Raw genomic sequence first — 15,411 nt, 5'->3', positions numbered from 1 at the left:
ACTGCAAATAATTTTCTTTCATGGTTTGATTTTTGGAGGATTAGGAATAAAGCAAGCCAGCATTAAAAAAAAATAATACTTCAGTGTAAATTTTTGTCCCTCCCCCAATTTCTGTTCTTGCTACTTGCACATATTTTACCATGGACGTCACATGATGGCTTCTAAGATTTTTACTAGAGACAGTTCCAGATGTTTCCCTGGATAGTCAGTACAGATGCAAAAGAAAACTGAGTCCTAGAGACCCCTGGAATGGTCACAGGCCCAGAGCCCAGAGTGAGGAGGTACAGGGTCATCCACTGCTGCATTCTCCGAGAGAGAGAGAGTCCCATGTAATGCTTTGACTACTTCTACCCAAGTCTTACTGCATAGAGCTCTCTTGAGAGGATACCAAGAAAGGCTCTGGGAAGAAGTCAGGCAGCAGTTCTCAGCCCTGAAATCTCAGCCTTGCCAACCAGCTGGGAGGCCCTAGTCACTGTCCTAAACCCCAGAACCCAGGTGGTCTAGCTTTAGTAGCTGTGCCCTGCAGAAGTTCTCAGGAAACAGTTGTGTAACCATGTCTGATAAACAGGCAGGAGACTGTGGGTTCCCATTGCTCTGTAAATAGCCAAGTGGTCCTGCCCACCTCAGAGACTTGATCCACAGAGGCTCAGGGAAGTTCCAACAATATATTTGCATGGAATGAGCCTTTCCTGAATGGCTGGACCACCAAAGCCTCCAGAAAACAACCAGGGAGACCATCTCCAGCGGCCCCTAACCAGCGGCCCCTAAAACAGTAGAATGGTCATTAAGGTCATTGTGCCCTTGAGAAACAGGTTCTTGGCTTGAGCTACTCACCCTTATCCCTGACAAGCAGGGAGTTATATGGCTTTCAGATAGGCACAGAGAACACCTACAGCGCGACAGGACAATTGTATGGTTGCTATCAGTTAACTGAATGTTTCAACAGAGCACCCAGAAAAGAGTTTGCATGGTGCCAATACACGCAAAACATGCCATTTGCCTGGGTGATGAATACGTCAGATACCTTGGTTTGATCAGTGCATACTGTATGCCAGCACTGAGATGTCAACAGTTAATGCATCTGCACAAATTTAGTGTCAACCAAACGTAAAGACACAGCATGCTTTATAAATAGAAATCTTGATATTGTTTCATATCCTAAGAGAATAAATAAGGTTTTATTTCTCAAAGGATGTCGTCACACTCGCTACTTTTGTGTTTTAGGCCAGGAGAGCTTTGATGACTCTTCCCAAAATGTTGAAATTGAGCTGGGGTTCTATATTTTCCTTTGTGCTTTACAGTGCAGCTCTTTCGGGCAACTGTAACATGCCATGCTTGATTTTTAGTAAACGAAATCTTAAAAAAAATAATTTTATTAATTATTGGAGAATGAATGATGTCTCTCTGTCTCTTCCTCCCAGACCCACACCTGTCTCTATACTTTTTTCTTATAAGCTTGTGTCCATTTTAAGAAAGATTTTGAGAAATGTGAGAGGCAGGAGATGTGTTTACCTTTTAACTGTTTTTGCATGTACTCTAAATGAGTTTCCATTAAACTCAGTGGCCAGTAGCATGCGTTTTACCTAGAGTAAATGGTATTCTCTCATTAAATAAAAAACAGCTGGAAGTATATTTTCACCTGGTGATGGCATATCTTGAAGCTATCTTGAAGCCTTATTTGACATAAGGACAGTTTAGACCCAGGCTACTTTTTAACCAGTAAAAGAAATTTCAAATTGAAAATAAATTAAAAGATACAGATAATAGTGAAACACTTGAAAGTTGGTCTAGTGATGAACGTAGTACAACTGCTTTTATTTTACATGTGTGCTAGCTACTACCTTTGCCTACAGGTTATGAAAACCTGTGTGACATTCAGATCTCATTGTCGTCCCAACTTTGTATCTGTCTCCAGCATCACATATTATCTGTGTTTCAAACGCCCTGGATGTACTTTGATAACCCAATGTATCAGACACTAATTGTCATGTCTTCCTTTGTTTCCAAGAGCTGCTGCCTCTACCGAAGTGTTCGAGCCCTCTCCTTTGTGGTAGATGCTTGTACACTCTTGAAGCCAGCATGCTTTTTCCCACTGTGTTCTCCCTTCGCATGTAGCCTGTCGTAACTGACCCTCATACTTGATAGCTGATGTGTTTATTGAGGTGGCACCATGGCAGCAGGACTTATGCATTCCTAATATGTTTCTACATGTAGGATGTGTGTGCTCCTTGAGTGGATGACATACAGGACTTTACAGTTACCCCCCTTCCAAGTCTCGAAGAGTGCATTTTAGTCTGGATTTTCTCACTTAACAGTATTAGCATCAGCAGTTTTTTCAAATATGAAACAAAGCTCCCGGAGGACAAGTACCTGGTAATCAGTGATGGAGGAAGCTCATATAGCTCTCGGAGCCTTGGTATAAGAGTAACAACTCTAGAGTGGTATATGGTCCGTACAAAGTACAGATGAATGGGATAAAAAACAATTCTTTGCCATCAAGGTCCCCACTGGGCATCTGAAGGCTGTGATTTTAGTGCCCACTGCTCAGTTTGGCTCTGTCCTGAGAAATGAGTCACTCCATCTCTCTGGACCTGGCTCTTTCCACTCATCACATGACAGGAATAGATTTGATAATATCCAAGGTTCCTAGGAATCCTTTTCTTTATGGGTGGTTGCAAAGTGCATCCTACAGAATGCCAACAAGTCCTCACAAGGGAATAAGATGTCAGGCCAACCTCATTGATACAAACTGTGTATGTGTGTTGGCATTTCATGCTATACCTCATAAATATGAGCATTAGTACATTAATTAAAAAGTAAAAGGAAGAGAAACAAGTATGTTTCCACATTCAACAGTTCTTACTGAAGACATGCATATTCAAAGAAAATGTATAGAGACACTGTGAATGGCTGTTCCTTTCTCTCAAAGGAAAGGATTCTCTTTTGTTGGGAAAAACTTTTATGTGCAGCTTGAGGGAAAGGTAAGACCCTAAGGCATGATTCTGTAGGAGCCTGAGTAACCAAGACAACTATACTGATCAGCACTAGAAAGAATCAGAACGGGAGGGGGGAGGGGACAGGGGGCACAGGAGGGGGAGAGGCCAGAAGCACAAAGTGGAGAAGAGAAACAAATAATAGGAAGAAGTAGAGGAGGTGGTGTACTAGGTATGAAACCTGGGGTCTTTTTGGACCAAAAATATTTACTATTGAATTTTAGCTTGTTTTGCTTTCACAATATTTTTTTATTAAAAAACTTCCAACTTTTTTAGGACAACATACAAATAGATTTTTGTTGTTGTTAGAATCCACTGGAGGGAAATGTGCTGAGTTCCAAGTCCCTTCTGTGTGCTATTATAGGGACAACCGGTGCAACTGGGACTCCTTTACAGAGGGGCAGGTGATGTCTTCCTTACAGGTGGCACACATGACAGTCAATGTTTATGTAGAAGATACTTCAAACCATAGACACTGCATATTTGTGCATATTTTTCTAATATGAGGCAGACATGATATATATATATATATATATATATATATATATATATATATATATATATATATATATCATCATGAAAGTCTATTGCTCTTGCTCTTGGAAAGCCTCCAGAACTTGACATGGAGACTTTATCTCTGAAGACACTACATACTTCCATCACAGGGCATGGAGAAATCAAGCTCGTATTGATCTGGAAGCTACTGTCTAGCTTTCTTAGTGCTAAATGCTATAAGTGAAGAAGAGTAAACACCAGTCCTGCCCAGCTATGAGCCCAGTGAGTAACATGGAGCACTAGCTTCTCAAGATAAGCCCAATAGGCATAATAGTGGCATGAATACCAATGGGATAAATACCTACTAATGATTGGATTTAAGGTCATCTCTACAAAATGGAGCTCATGTCTAGTATTACCAACTGGGCCAAGAACATGGTTCCCAGGTGAGAACATCAACTACTGTTCTGCTTGCTATTAAGCTGCCACAATTGGTTGAAATACTTTTACATCAATCACTTATAGGGTAGAATATCTAGAGGACACAATAACTGATGTCCCTGTGACACAGGGACAGAGCAGTATTAGGGCACTAGTCAACCCCCACACGAATGCTACTTTGTGCACCAGTCTCTCCAGCACTCCCTCCCTGTTGTATGCACAGCCTCACTTGCACGTATTTGAATAAAAACAAGAATAAAAATCTGATGTGTTCAATGTGGTGTTGGTACCCTGCTGAATTACTCAGGGGTGTGGTCCACATCACAAGGAAATCGTGAGTCTCTCAGGTGTCAAAGGTGCTTCAGCATCTTTCTCCCACCCCCAGTTAAAATGTAAATGGTCTATGTCCCCTGGATGGGGAGTCCTGGTGGCACTCAGAGGAAGGATAGCAGGCTACCAAGAAGAGACTTGATATTCTATGAGCATATAGAGGGGGAGGAGGTCCCCCTCAGTCACAGTCATAGGGGATGGCAGTAAGGGGGAAATGGGAGGGAGGGAGGAATGGGAGGATACAAGGAATGGGATAACAGTTTAGATGTAATATGAATAAATTAATAAAATATATTTTTAAAAATGTAAATGGTCTGAATAAGGCATCCACCTCCTTTGCAGATCATTTCCTGCATCTGGATGACAGGGAATTCCCAGTTGCTTGCAGAAACTTCCTTCCATTGCTTGGTTTACAAGCAATCATCCCACTCTGCACAAACTATAATTTCCCTTTTGTTATCTTTGCTTCCTTCAGACAAACATGATTCACTGAAGATATAAGAACGAACCATTACCCCTGATGTAATGGCTGCCTGAGTTGTCGAGAATGTGTCAAGATCAGGGCTGAACACATGATTAAGAGAATTGCACTTGTAGATGATGTGAGCACCCTGCAGCTTGCTGTTTACTTTTTCATATCCTCACACACTTATCTAAAGCCTCTGATGATTTTTATAAAGGAGTATACAGACTCATAAGGTTACTGAACAATAGCCTAATGACACTACTCTGTGTACTTAAATCCAACGACTGCTTTAACCACCACCTTTGTCACCCACCTGCTCACTCACCCCCCCCCCCCACCTTCACAACTTCTCCTCTACCCACTTACCAACATTTTCTGAGTGTCTGCTCCTCCTGGCTCTAGTACCACTTCACAGCTTATGAAATGTAGTGTGCTTATTGATGAGGGTTTGACGTAGTTAGTCTGTCTTACAGCCTCAGTTCCTGAACTTGGCTGTACTGAGGAGACACCAGACACGTTTTAAGCGATTCTAATGTCTAGCTCAACCTCTGAAAGATCCTACTATATCCTTCTGTAATGGGGGACTAGAAGTCAAGATTATCTTTAAATGCCCCACATGGTTCCAATCCGAAACAAAGATTCAGAGTCAAGGGCTTAGGATTTACAAGTCATTAAAAGCGACAGATATTAAACAAGGGATAAAATCAATACTAATAACAGTTATTATCATTATTAATTATTATTGAGCAATGCCAAAGGCCCTGAGGACTCATCAGGCTTCCACGGTCAAAAGAAACAGGGTCAAAAGAAGGCTCAGCTCGTCTGTGTTTCCACACAGTTTTTGCACAGTGTCGGTATGGCCGCTGTTATAGGTAATGGAGTACCAGTATCGCCCTGAGCAGGGACATGAACTTGGAGCTCTTCTTGCTGATTTCAGTTGACTCTTATGAATATAATAGAAAGCATAAGAAAATCAACATGACACTGAGATAGCTTCTCTCTTCTTGCTGAGAGCAGATATGAGTTGGCAGAGAGAACCAGCCTAGTAATCTGTAGAAAGCTAATGTCATGCGAATGCATGCTACCAAAGAAGTCCAGGGGATGGATAACACACAGTCAAACACCTGGATCCATGGGCTCTCTGAGGTAGCACTTGACACAAGATTAACCCTCACCTAGTGGGATCACAAAGGTCTTTATGCCCATGCAGAGGTGTTTCCTCAAATGAGAAAATACCTGTTTTCTACCTAGAAGACATGGAATGGATACTGGTAATAACCTGGTGACCTTTTTGCTATCTGTAGAGGTAGACCTCACCCACCTTTTGCTTTAGAAGCAGGCCTCACCCAAAATGTTTATCCCAGACCCTTCCTTCCCTAGCCGGTTAGCTCTGAGATAACAGAGCCTATCTTTAGGCAATATGTACTTAGGTCATATGTACTTTGTAGCCTGCTGACCTCTATGCTATCTTGGTCAGAGATCACACCAGACTCTAGACTGTTGAGCTAGAGACCCATCTTCATGGTCACATGTACTTTGCATAGGAGTTTCGATGTAGTTACCCCTTAACCTTTATTGTACACCTAGAACTGGAATTATTGTTGCCTGGACTTTTCCCTACATTGCACTGTGTTTTAAATGTATTGGCAGTAAACCGCCTGGCATCAGACTCTCTAGAAGCTTTGACCCAGGTTGACAAGTTGAATGAACGAGTTTTCATCTTTATCTCTTCAGTTTGCTGCCTGATGTGACATCTGCAGAGAACCCCTCCCTTCCCAACCCCCTCAGTGTCCTACTCCAAGTCCCCAGAACTCTATGAGCCTCTTTTTCTCTACCTATAGACTAGGCATGTCTCCACTGTCTCTCCTGGAGCATGGAGTAAATGATGTTAGATTAAATGAGGTAAGATGCACAGGAATTAGGCTGGTATGAGGCAAAAAATGTATTCCAGAAATGACAATCACTCTACTTAGCTACTTAGTGCCTTGCGTCTACAAGACCAAGGGCGATATCTATCTTGTTCATGGGTGTGTTCCTAGATCATATGTCAGACACATGATAGCTGATCAAATTCTAGTGGAGGCAATACATCTACTTGGGCTACATTTATGTGACTAGACTGGCAAGTCCAGTTAGAAAAGTCTTTCTCTAGCTGGAAAGCACAGATTCTGGCAGCAAATCATCTTGAAGTTGATCAGATGGGTTTTCCAGTGAAGTGTCACCATGAGGCATTCTTCCTATTCCCCTTTCTGTTAAATTTCAAACCCAGGACAAATGGCTGAGGTGCATATTTAACAGATCAAAGCGGACCTGGCCGCCAGGTATTCCTAGCATCCCTCAGTCCCTACCGGTCACAGTGTATGTCTGGCATACCCCACTCTCTAACCCAACTCCCCATCCCAAGGGTTAGGCTGCCCTTACCCAGAGGCTTTTCCCTATGTAATTCACAAATATTGGTTAACTGCCCCTTTTGTGCTTTTGGCCTCCTGGCTGCTGTACCTGGTTCCTGACTCTCTCCTCTTCCTTCCCCTCCCCATTTCCCCACATGGCCCCATAGCCTGGCCATGTCCACATCACTCTCTCAGATGTTTCTGACTCTGGCTCTGCATTCCCTTTTATCTATAATAAGCTTTCTCTTCTACCATACCTAGAAACATTCATGTCCTTTCCTGCCCTTCTTATTTCTATTCTCCCCTCATTCTCCTGTCTGGGCCCCCCTATCTCACCAAGCTAATTAGGTAGTATATGAAAGTGTTACAGAACCAAAGAGATAGCACTACTTTTCTTTCTTCAGGGTCTAGGCTGAAACCATTCAATCTTGTGTCAAGTGCTGCCTCAGAGAGCCCATGGATCCAGGAGTTTGACTGTGTGCTATCCATTCCCTGGACTTCTTTGGCAGCGTGCATTCATGTGACACGAACTTTTCCAAGATTACTGCTCTGATCTGCTTTGAGTGGAGGAATATCTAAATATCTGTTACGACCAACCAATTAATTCGCCCACAAGGAGCACAGGGGTAAAATGTTATATCTTACAGCTGATTCTCACCTAGCAATACACTGTCAGCAAGAAATAAGAGTTTATTGAACCAAATGGTACAGGCCTGCAATTCCAGCTACTTAAGAAGCTGAGGCAGGGGGATGGTAAGCTCAAGATCGTCCTGAGCAAGTTAGTGAGACCTTGGTTCAAAAACTAAAAAGAAGGAACAATTAGTTGCGGCACTCTATAGTTGTAAACTGAATACTTGTCTAAGTCATATAAAAAGGTAGATAGCCATCATGACCATCAGGGGAAAGGAAACAACACAATTCACAAAGGCACAGTATAATGAAAAGGCACAAACTTTATGGATATATGCAAGGATAAATGGGTAATCTCTAGGATAGTATGAAATATTCAATATAAAAAATTTCAGATCTCATTAGAGTTTAATGTTTTCATTTCATTTCCCTCTATAGTGTGGAGAGGGCTATTGATTGCTGGCAGCAGTTGGTGACAAAAATAAAAAGTATCCTGATGAGGCATCTTGTTCCTGGGATTTTCTGCCTCTTATGGTTCTCTGGGGAGTTGATTTCAACCCTCACAGCCTTCCTGAGAAGGACTGCAGGTGCCAGGGAGGGTGGCACTTTGTCCTTCTAATGCTTGAAGATGTTTAACATGTTTTGACATGTAGATGATATTTGTTTCCATTTTTTAATCTATGTGGTAATGTGCATATTCCATATAGATGCATGTATCTTCGTATGTGCCTGTTGTTTGACTGGGTCTTACTCTGCAGTCAAGGCTGGCCTGGTAGTTTCAATTCTACTGTCTCAGTCTAATACTGATTGCAAGAATGTGACACCATGCTTAACTTCTCTTTTCCATTTCCAAATACCATGAGCTCTCCATCACTTACCATACTGCAACTAACTCAGAAAAACATTCGAAAGCTCTCTGCAATAGGAATGCTTACAGAGTGAATCTTTGCATTTATAATCATAATGCTTAGCATTTCCTTCTACCTGTGGAGAGCTTGTGTTTCTCAAATTGCTTCTCCTTGGGAAAAGATCTGGTTTTATCCTGTCTTCAGCTGCAGATTGAATGTCTTTCCTGTAAGAAACTTTCAGCAGGATCAGAGTTCACTTCTGATTTTGGGACCAACCTGGCAAATTATTCAATGCTTATTACCTTGACTTGTATAAAACAGGCTATTAACCCATGGCTGGCTATTATCTCAAAGGCATATAAATATGGCAGGAATTTCCAGATTACCAGGACAGATTCCCTGCTTTTTTCAAGGATGAGTAATGATGTATTGTTTAACAACATGGCCTCTGAAACAAATGCTTATTATGTTCCAAATCTGTGAGCGCACATAAACACACACACACACATACACACACACACTCATACTCATATACTGTACCATTGAAATCTCATAAACTCCTTCTTAGTCTGGGTTTCATTCTTAATCCTTTTTCTATAATTTTCAAAAATGAGAAAACTGAAACTCTGCCAAAGTCACAGGCTACTAAGGAACAAACTGTCCACTAGTCTGGTCTCATATGTTGCTACTAGGGCTGAGATCTGACCCATTTACTGACACCTTCAAATATCATTAATCAGGACTAGGGAAAGGTGAGTGGTAGAACTTCTGCCTAACATGCAAGAGGGCCCTGGGTTCATTCCCCAGCATGACATGAACGTTTCCAGGCATGACAGACCCAGAATACAGAAGGATGAGGCAGGATGGTCTCAAGGTCAGAAGCCTGGGCTACACACAGAGATTCTCAAAACAGAATAAAGACACGATCCCTACTTCATCCAGGTATTGAGTTAGGTGCCTTTTCATTACTCCTGGGCTATTTAAAATTCATCTATCCTCTCATCTGTTATACAGGAATGAACTCAATGCCTTCAATATAGCTTCTCTTGTTTTTGTTTTTGAGGTATTTGTGAAAAGATGCTTTAAAAATATAAACGTATATATGATTATGAACCGGTCTCTAAATGTTCAAACCATAATGAGCAGAGAGGAATCAATATTTATTACAGATCTGGTCTCAGCCTTTCAAAGGTAGACTTTTTTAAGGAATTCAAGCTCACTGAGAGGGCCTAGAAAGTTCTATGAACAGAGATTAGAATGCTAAGCTTTAGAGTCTTCACATTGGAATAGACACAGAAGCCATTTAGTTAAACACTACCCACCTTCTGAGTGTGATCTATTTCTTTCTTTTTAAAATTAAATTGATTTATTCTTCTCCCATATATTATATCCTTACTGCAGTTTCCTCTCCCTCTTCTTGCATTTTCTGCAGTCCTGATAGGATGTGTGACCTTGCCTTGAGTGACCCATGCTAAGGAGTGTCAAGGGAGGTACCCTGCCGCTTCAGACAGTCACAGAACATTTTCTTCTACTGAGCTGTGTCTTTCAGTTCCACCCCTCACTCCTGAGCACTCTAGGTCATTAACACAATGGATTGTGAGAGTATCACACTGTATACAGAGAGGACTGCGACCTGACCTATCGTTTCTTAGTTACTGCCTTGCTGGTGCTACTGGATTATGAGACTGAGGGCAGAATCTTCTGTATGTCATCCTCTTCTTTGGATGTGCACATACCCCTTTGGATGTGCAGCTCAAGTTGGAAGCATATTGTATGATAGCTTCCCGAGTGCTCTGATTGAGCCCTGTCCAGTCCATTAGGGCTGTGTGTCTCACAAATGTTCCTCAAAGCAACACTGAGCCATTTGCAGGAGGACAGCAATCAGAAGGAGCCTAGCGCTTTCTGCTCTCTACGTCCACCTCACTTATCATGCACACTTCCCTTCTATATCTGCATGCAAAGGATGAAGGGCATTTCCATCATTTCCCCCAAGAGCTCTTCATGAGGACCAGAGAGAGCAGCAGAAACTAGTAGACAGATGCATCATGCTAGGAAGGGCGTCAACGCTTTGCTTTAATCAGTACACAGTCAATAGTCTCCATCAGGAATAACTAATTAGTGTCTCATCTCTGTTCCTCAGATGTCTTTGCAAAACTCTATCTGAGGAATGTCATCTGCACTTAAAGGAGGGACAAGCATCATAATTAAGTTTTAAGCTATTACTTCAGCATGAAGCTGCCACCAAGTGTGAAATGACTATAATTCACATTTTTAAGACCTTGAATTTATTAGCATCTATTTTCTATTCAAGGTTAGGGGTATGGTGTTTGGATTGTCAGAGCTTTCAAATTTCCTCAGGGCTTTGCTATTCTAGAGTGACTGTGGCTGAGCTCTAAAGTCAGACAAGAGAATGTTTGTGGGTTTGGTTGTATCTGTGAAAACAAAAGTCTCAAAGAACTAACGACTCATTTTCCTATGGGAACAGAAAATAGCTATGAGAGGTATAAATGGAGAAAGGAAAATGGATTTTTTTTACGAATTATAATATCATGGGCCTGGGTTAGTCAAATGGCCAAGCTTAGAGATAGAAAGTAAATAGAGTCACCCAGAAGAAAGGTATGGAAGTTGGTTTTAAATGAAGAGAATAATATCATGAGACTGTGGGGAAAGGGCAGTGTGGCTGGAGCCTACAGAGGCAGAGAATTTCTAATTGAAAGGCATGCTCAGTGCAGTTACCTATCTTGGAAAATGATAATGCAGCGACTGTAAATGGCCCCTTCAGAGCTCCAAATCCACAAAAAAAAAAAAAAAAAAAAAAAAAAAAAAAAAAAAAAGAATGTGGTAAAAGTCAAGAAGAAAATGTCAACCACACGTTGAAAGTAAGAAGAATCAAAACACCTAATAACTTCGTTAGAAAGTGTCAGCAGGCTGAAAGCTGAGAGTCTGTGGGTCTTGTAAAAAGCCACGCTGCAAGATAACTCAAACCTCACAGTCTTGGCTGGCCCAGGAACAGCACTGAACAAGTACCTCTTTGATGGAAGGGCATTTGGTGAGGCTATAATCTGGTGGTTAATGGAGCTGGCCATAAGAAACTGCTTGCTTCAGGGACTGTTTCTTCACTCTTTACCTTGTGACCAAGACACCCTTACAGAGGAAGACTGGAGTCAACTCTGGCCTGTGTCGTAACAGGACAGCTGAAAGTAACATACACTGAAAGCCAGGTATCAAGTATAAAGCTACGTATTACAGAGCAAGACCTCGCACGTTCCCACTAGCCTGAACAAACTGACCAGCAGAGATGTCCCAAGCAAATGGGATAGGATATCACTCTAAACCCCAATCTGACCAGCCCAAGAGCAAAGGCATACAGATTCTGACAAAAGATATCAACCCATCCAGAAATCCCAGCATCTTCATATCTTAGAGCCCAAGACTCAATTAGTTCTTCATGCACACAAAACAAATTATTTTTTAAAATATTCACTTTACTTTTAATCATGTTTACATGTATGTGTGTGTGTGTGTACCTCCCCTTCCACTCTCTGTCTGTCTGTCTGTCTCCATCTCTGTCTTTCTTTGTCTCTCTCTGTCTCTCTCTGTTTCTGTCTCTGTCTCTCTGTCTCTGTCTCTCTGTCTCTCTCTCTCTCTCTCTCTCTCTCTCTCTCTCTCTCTCTCTCTCTCTCTCTGTGTGTGTGTGTGTGTGTGTGCGTGTGTGTATGTGTGTGCATGTGGGTTCCTGTGGAGATCAGTAGGCTTTTAAAGATATCCTAAGTAGAGCACTTATGATAGGCCAAGAGCCACAGGTGCTTGGGTGCTGGGAACAAGATTCCAGTTAACTGTAAAAGCAATACTCACTCTTAAATACTGACCCATGCCTACAGCCCCTCCAAAGAGATTGTGATGTGTTAGGTCTTACACTGAAGTCATGTATAAATCAATAACCATTTCATAAATCTCTAATTAGACCTACATTTATTTTGAATTGAAAATAGATTTTTTTCATACAACGTATCCTGATTATAGTTTCCCTTCCCTCCACTTATCCCAGTTCCTCCTCTCCTCCCCTCCCCTCCCCTCCTCTGTCCTTCCCTACATATCCTCTCCCTTTATCTCTCTCATTAGAATACAAAAGGCTTCTAAGAGATAACAACCAAATATGACAAAATAAAATATAATAAGTCAAAGCAAAAACTTTCATATTGAAGTGGAACATGACAAAACAATAGAAAGAAAAGAGTCCCAAGAGCAGGCAAAAGAGTCAGAGACCCACTCATTCATTCTCATAGGACTTCCACAAAAACACTAAGCTAATAGCTATAACATGTACACAGAGGACTTGGTGTAGACCCATATAAGCCCTGTGCTTGCTGCTTTAGTATCTGTGAGCTACTGAGCTCATATGTGCTTTGCATACTTGATTCAGAGGGTCATATTCTCCTGGTGTCCTCCATCTCCTGACTCTTAAAATCTTTCTGCTACCTCTTTCACAGGATTCTCTGTGCTCCTTGGGAATGGATTTGATAGCGACCTCCAATTTAGACTCTTGATCTGAATAATATCCAGCTGTGGATCCTTCAGACCTTAAATAACTTGAGAGAAACTGTCATTGTAATAATCTATAGTTCAAAGGAAAAGCACCTTTATGTAATTCGTGCAGGATATAACAAAAGGGCAACATTCTAGAATGAAGACTTCTGAAAAATTTAAATATAGAAGCAGCAACCAAGAAGCAGTGGAAAGGATGAAAGGTATAGGTGGGCAACAAGAGAAAAAAAAATTAGAGGATGACAGAAGGTGGGGAAAAGAAGTAGGACATAACCAAATAGGATATGCTCAGGTTGTGAGAGACTGTTAAGAGGTGATTTTGTGTGTGTGTGTGTGTGTGTGTGTGTGTGTGTGTGTGTGTGTTACATGTGTGTAGGGACATCCATAGATGCCAGAAGAGAGCATCATGTCACTTAAAGCTAGAGTTATACAAGGTTGTGAGCCACTGACTATGGGTGTTCAACTGAACTCTGAGACCTCTGGAAATGCAGCAAGTGCTCCTAGTCATTGAGATATCTCTCTAGCCCCTGAGAAGTATGTTTTGAATCTTTATCATTTCATCAGTGAGACCCATAAACAAAGAGCAGAGTGACATTTGGTCTAACATTATGCATAACCATGGCTAGGAAATGAGATAAGCTTATCTAGGTGTCTTAGATATCTGCTTGTCTTACTCTCCCTTATATTACACTGTGTTCTAGCAAACCACAGACAATCCTAGATTTAGAAGAGCTCATGAGAAAGAAAAGATGATTGACTTGCTGGTTCATTTTTAATTCACTTTTGATGCTCAACTGAATTCATATAAAATCTCTTGTCATCTTGTTCGGATAACCTCCCATTACTCTTTGTTTTGAAAATGTCTTAACTGGAATCAAACAACCCTGGCTTCAAGCCAGGATCATGAAGGCTATAATTAAGCAAGATTTTTCTGTCTATATACCCAGCAGGGCCATCTATGGAGGAGGGAAAAACAGGAATCAGAGGCAATTGTGTGTTTTTTCAAGAACAACAGAACAATATATTCTACATACTTTACATAATAAATGACAGCAGCTGACATTTTAATCAAGACAAAAACAATAACAAAGTTGCTGTGTTTTCTTTGGAGACAGGAAGTAGCCCTAGCTCAGAAACACGTAATTTTTCTGCTGTCAAAGACTAGGCTACAAACTCCTACTTTTAAGATGGTAAACCTGCCTTGTCAACTAAGATAAAGGTAATTTTATATCCTCTTATGATGGCTTTTCTTGGAGTGATTTTTTTTACATGTTTAATCCCTAACATTAAAGGTTAATCTAAAATGCACTATTTTAATTTTTAACTAACACCACCTGTCAGGGATGCTGGTGGTGATGTCATTTTATTGGCCCTTTTGATGGATATGAGCCTATTGTGACAGGTAAAAGTGGTATTTTTTCAAGCATGCCATTGATGGTTCTGGGTATCACAGATACCCCAGGGATGTCTAATAATGATTCTGAAAGATGCTTGAGAGGCGCTTGTCAAGATTCAGTTTGAGAGACTAAAATACTCAAACCACTTTGGGTATTGTATTTGAACTCATCTCTCACTCCCGATTTGCAAGGGCATAAATATTGCTTATGACAAGGGTCATAATGCTGAGTTCCAACAGATTTGTTCCTTCTCTGTTTATTTTCACAGTTCCTACAAGATGCAGAAATAAAGACTTACAGCCATTAGTTCTTGTCAACTTCAGCTAAAACACATTGGGATTGACAAACCGTTCTCCATGGAAGCCTGGCCACCTGACAAAGCACTTCATCCAGGCAAAAGCAAATGGCTTTTCATTATTGTTCTTGTCTGACTAATTTTTCTTTCAAACTTTTAGCCTAATAGATTTTGGGGGTGGGTGGTGGAGTCAAATGGCATCTATCCTTATAATCTTTCTGTGATTCCCCAAAACAAAAGCTTTTCCTTAATCAGTTTTACACATTTCCTTTCCCTCTTTGGAACGTTATAGAGGAGAAAAGGCTTATGTGACTTCTAGGTAAGATGGAACAGAAAAATTCCAGATTCCAGAACATGTAGTTCTGATGGGCTTCAGGGCTGGGTAGCAGCTCATGCTGGATTTTGTCTGGCTATCTCCATGCTCACTTAGTTCCATTGTGTATCAGGTATGGTTGGTGTTGCTCGCCATAAAGGTAGTCATGCCGCATGTTTCAGTATCAAGACACCCTGTTTGGTACCTCAGCCTATACTACGATTTAATCATGAAGTGTCCCCTGTTGACTCGTGTATTCGAGACTTAG

At 41.2% G+C, this 15,411-nt stretch overlaps 1 protein-coding gene and 1 long non-coding RNA gene across 4 annotated transcripts in view; one reads left to right on the top strand and one right to left on the bottom strand.

Annotated features, from left to right (window-relative positions):
• Window positions 1-15,411, bottom strand: part of SGCD (sarcoglycan delta) — a 916,564-nt gene that overhangs the window by 81,026 nt on the left and 820,127 nt on the right. The window lies entirely within an intron of this gene.
• The window catches only part of LOC311585807, a 948,711-nt gene continuing 944,689 nt past the window's right edge, over window positions 11,390-15,411 (top strand). Inside the window, exon 1 of the long non-coding RNA XR_014775355.1 lies at window positions 11,390-11,434. This is a non-coding gene — a long non-coding RNA (uncharacterized lncRNA). The remainder of the gene's footprint in view (window positions 11,435-15,411) is intronic.

This window comes from Acomys minous, assembly GCF_964271855.1.
Source record: "Acomys minous genome assembly, chromosome: 16".
Lineage (NCBI taxonomy): Eukaryota > Metazoa > Chordata > Mammalia > Rodentia > Muridae > Acomys > Acomys minous.
Note: the sequence above shows the minus strand (reverse complement) of the source record. Positions and strands in the feature narration are given on the sequence as shown.